We start from the raw sequence: 5,156 nt of genomic DNA, 5'->3' as shown, positions 1-5,156 counted from the left end.
ATGAAGGATTCTTTCTTTGGGAGAATCTAAAAATGCTGATGTAATTTGGAATGATCTCATGTCTGTACTGTTGTTGATGGTGGTAAATATCTCCAGCTTCCCCAAAAAGACTGCATTGCRCCCAGGCTGTGCATTGAGGCATTTCTTTCCAGATTAATGCTGATAAATGATTAGGGTGTTGTCTGTTGTTAAGGAGAAAAAATGGTGATTGTGGGATACATGGAGTGTAGCTTGAGTCAGGTGTGGTTCTGGGACTAATAGTGAATAAATTTGCCTGGGGAAGCAAGCCATAGTCATGAGTGTCCCACCTGTTTCTCAGTTTAAACCACAAGAACTTTAAAATATATACTGATGTTCTATGAAAAGTAAGTTTCCTGCTGCACTCAAGTGGTTCTTTGCTGTTGAAAGTGACTCCTGATTTATGAACCCAGGCAACATAAGGGACAATAATRTGGTAAGAAAGTCTAGGAAGAATAAAAGATTTGAGTGAGGAGAAGGATGTAATTTCAACAGCTTAAGTTRCTGGTTGGTCTAGCCCTCAGTGGGAAACTGGATTCAGCAATATCCAGAACTAAGATGGGCATGAGTCTCTTTACAAAGCTGTAAGCTAAATACAGATCTTTGTGACAATTTTCGGAAGAGAAGATGTGGTCGGAAAGAAGAAAAACATACTAAAAAATTAGTGATGCAGGCAGAAAAACAACAAAATAAAAACRGTGTTGCAAGTGTAAAGAAGGACTTTGAAGAAGTGTGTAGAATAAATCATTCCAAAACAAGAGAAGCAATTAAGGAGGATGCATCAAGGTTTTAAGTSCCCTTTCAAATATGCCTTAAGATATTGATAAGATCTACTTGGAAAGATCCATAAATTCTAAAAAAACATTTTCCCTCCTTAGCACAGATGTGGGCAGTAAGCRCATAGGTAGTACAAAGGGTTTGATCTGTTCAGGCAATGTGTAAGATACACAGTTATGTTTTGAAGGTTGTTTCCATAGCTCTAGATAAAAATAATGGCACAGGCTGTTTTCAAAATAAATACTGTAACAATTAAACTAGGCACACAGTCATTCTTCCTGATCTAATTAGGATGTTCATAAGAAACTATTCTAGCACATGCTTTTTTTCTAAACTATGCTTTCTGTGAATCATACTTGAATCCTTCACCTGACAAGACGAAGAGCTCAATGAGATAACTGTATTTTCCTTCTAGCTGCAGAATCACACTGCACAGCTATCAAAACAAGTTCCCTCAAGGATACTTTCTTCTGCTGGCCACAATTCAGATGCCGGAAGGATTTTTCTAGGCAAGTTATACAACGACCAAATAAGTTGCACCCATGTATCCCACCTAAATTCAGAACTGCAGATGAAGAAGATTTAAGACTTCTGTTTTCACTGAGCACTGCCAGAAAACCATTGCCATGACTTCTATACCACTGCCACAAGCTTTTGTCACAGGTTATAGATATTCGGTGAAAACTGTCAAACCAGCAAACTCAATTTACAACTTTTGAAAGAAGGGCCATGTCCAGAGCATAAGTGATATATACGAGACATAATCTGAAGGATTTAAGACAATATATTATATGTGGAGTATACAGAATAGTGAAAATTAAGGAAGAATAGTAAGCATGTTGAGGGGCAAACATGAGAACCTGAATTTTAATTTCATTTTCAAAATGAACATAAACATATGTTTAAAGAAATTCCATAAAATACTCAGAACATATTTGCAACACTAGGCCAAACAGAAAACGAAAATTTAAAATAGTTTGAAAAAACAACATAATAGCCAGGTAAAAAAAAATCCCACTCAAAAAGTGAGTTCTGCACCCAATGACCCAGTACCATGCTGCCAGTTACTTACTTACTACATAAAAAAAAAGAAGTCTTCAAATTTCCTCAGAGGCTATCAGCATAAACCCAGAAGAATGAATGTTAATTACTTATCCTAAAAATATTAATTATTTTTAGTAAAAGTAATTTTCAAGAAGTCACAGGAATTAGTGCCTTGGGAAATTAATTCCTCCTTTCACATATAAGAATACACATAGATAGATAGATATATGGCACAAACAGCACAGACTGCTTCAGCTCTGCTGTATTGCTGAGAGTATCTAATCAGTTTTGTAATTCATTATTGAACTGCTCCAGTGAYTGTATGTAGCAATGAATTCTGCAGTTTGCCTATATGCTGCATAGCCCAGTACTTTCTSTTGCTGAAGTTTTATGTAAGCTTGTGCTCTTTGATTAAAGAAAAGAAAGGAGGTAGGAAAGAAGGAACGAAGAGAAAACAAGGATGGAAATTCCCAGGCAATACTTTGGAAAATTTTACAAATTTGGACAAATGTAATTAATTGATGCAATAACCATCACAACTTCTTTGATCAGTGTGAATAATTGATAACAACAATTTTTAAAAACCAGACAAATTGCAGCATTGCCAGAACTGAGGCAATGAGTTACATTCATTGTTTGAAAATACAAATGTCTACCCTGATTCTAAGCTGTGGAATTTTAAAATCAGGCACGAGTAAAAGGACCAGGCATAAGCAGACCCATTCAAACCAAACCCTCCAATATTTTTAACAAAGAYGAAAAAAATTGCAGAATTTGCTGCATTCGCAAAGATAAGCAAATCCAGGTTCTGATGGACAACATTGTCTATTCTCCACAGAGCTTTCCAAAACTGGGAATCTCTCACAGATAATTAATGGTCTGCCAGCTGCTTCTTCATACTTCATTTGCAGAGTTCAAATGTGTGAATCTCTGTGGAGTTTGGCTTGGCAGTACATCAGAGAGAGAAAAGCGATTTTTCAAGCAACTACACTCAGCTCTACACAACTGTGTTCAAACAGAGTGAAGCTCTTGTAAACCAAACAGTTTGGTGATAAAAAGGTTTATCTCTGTAGGATAATTTATTTTAATCTGTTATCTTCTGCAAATCCTGCAGTACTGTTATCTTTTTAATATCTTCCATAAGGCTAGATGCAGAATRTAAAAATGAGTGGATCTAAAATCACATTTTAAACCAGGAAGGTTTTAGAACAGACTCATCCTGGGTGCAAATCTGACTCATGGTTTCTCAAAACTTGGGCAACAGCCAGCCTAAGATACATCATGCAGGCTGTCAGTCAGCAGCAGCGCAGCCTCTTGGGGATCCACAAGTTCATCCCTGTACTGACTCCTGCTTCATGTATTCCGGCACCCACCAGCAGTGTGCACAGCTACAGAACCAGCATCCCTCACTGCCCTCTCCTTCTCTCACCAGCTATCTTGGGGAACAAGGAAGTGCCATGCAACACAGAATCCTATTTTATCAGATTGTTGGGGACTGGTGGGGGCTAGGGCTGTCTTTTTATGAAAATTCTCCCTTAAGGTCATTCAAATATGAGTCTGTGTAAAGGCACAGTGGGAAAGGCCATCAGTACATACTAGCAGGTCATGTTACTTTTACCTCAAGCCTATTTTTTTTTCTGTCTACTACAATATAATTTCATAGTTTTTCAATGTGCCTGAGAGAATACATACAGAATATGGCAAGGACTTGGCTGATATGTTTGTCCAAGAGTGAGAGGGTCCCCTTGGGGGCTGCTAGGCAAGACCTCACCAGCCAGGGCCAATCCCACCATCCCAGACAGAATGGGGGCACTGGGGGCAGCTGGGCTGGCACGCCTGCTCACCCTTCACAGCCAGGATGAGCAGGACCCACGGCTGGATGGAGGCCACTGAACTATCTGTCCTTGGTGTGTAGGCTGGTAGGGCACAAGGCAATTCTGTAAGTCCCTATTTGCTCAATGCCTCCCCTCAGCTAAGAACGATTATCATTGCCATTCTGAACTCCTGAAGGACCATTTTCCCCTGCTGCGCTTTAGCACACAAGTTTCTGAATTAACAATGGAGAAACATTCTTGCTCTTGCAGTGATGCTGTCATTCTAGTTTTTTCATTACAATCCAACTTCTTAAGTGTAGGGCTGTAGGAAATTCTGATGTTTACTCATTCATTAGAAGTTTCACACGTCATATTTTCAAAATAAGCTTTGGGATCACAATCCCTAAAGGCTCAAATAAGAAAAGTTAAACATATTCTTTAAAAGAAATAATTCCTCTGCATTGTTTTTCTGGATGGGTAACTAGAGTCTGACATTGCACAAATTCATATGCACTGATTTTGACATCTAACTGAGTCTATAAGAAATACAGCATTTTCAAGGTGAAGAGCCCCCCAAGCCAGCAGATGTTGCCAGTTGCTATGCAGAGCCTGCAGTGCCTCCATTGCCAGCCTTCAGCAGGACAGACCAGGCTCCCTGTGTGGCAGTCTGAGAGGTTCAGCTCCTTCYGAGAGTGCACATACACCTCAGTGCTGTAGAGGAACCTTCAAAGCTGGACTGACCGCACACAGTGTCCTCAGCACCCCGTGCTCCGGGATACTGTGGCTGAGCAGCTGGAATGCTGAGTTCAAACTTGGAGCCAGGCAAACACATGGAGCTGCTCCCTGCACTAACCTGAGATCATGAGCTCTCTGGGACTGAGGGTACGACATGCAGACAGCCATGACCGTCACCTCTCCACTTGCAGACCTCTTCCTCTCACTCTAGTTAAGGCCAACACCATGCCCTCTTCAAGCAGAGCAACTGATTAACTTCTGAGTAACACTATAGACAAAGTTCATGATGGAAACTGCAGTCCACACTAAGGGACTCAGTTGCTGAAGGATCMGTTCCATGACATCTGTCCTATGTGATGATGTACATGATGATGTCAAGGCTTGGAGATACCATCTTCAAGCAAAGACATTGGCATATTGGCCAACTCTTAGAGCAGAATGTGCCTACATCCCCCTAAGCCCCTTAAGTACTCGAACAAGCGAATACAGTTTTGGACCTTTGTGGATACTCCKGTTGTTAAGTTTCAATTAGTTTTGTGAATGTCATTCTGTTGCCTTGATTTTAGAGCGTCGCTTTCACAGTGGCACTGCTGATACTCACTACAGTTTGTTTTCTTTGGGGATGATTTTTAATCGGACGGTCACAATTTGCTCAGAGGACGTTAGTCTGCGGCCGGGCCCCAGGTACCGGCACACGGCGGAGGGAGTGTGTGGCCCGGGGTCCGGGATAGCACCTGGCGGTGCCGGTGCCGGTGCCGGTGCCGGTGC

Source organism: Malurus melanocephalus, unplaced genomic scaffold (assembly GCF_030028575.1).
Source record: "Malurus melanocephalus ecotype Western Australia unplaced genomic scaffold, MMel_1.1 scaffold_29, whole genome shotgun sequence".
NCBI classification, from domain to species: Eukaryota; Metazoa; Chordata; class Aves; order Passeriformes; family Maluridae; genus Malurus; species Malurus melanocephalus.
The sequence above is the reverse complement of the archived record's forward strand: the minus strand, read 5'-3'. Positions refer to the sequence as shown.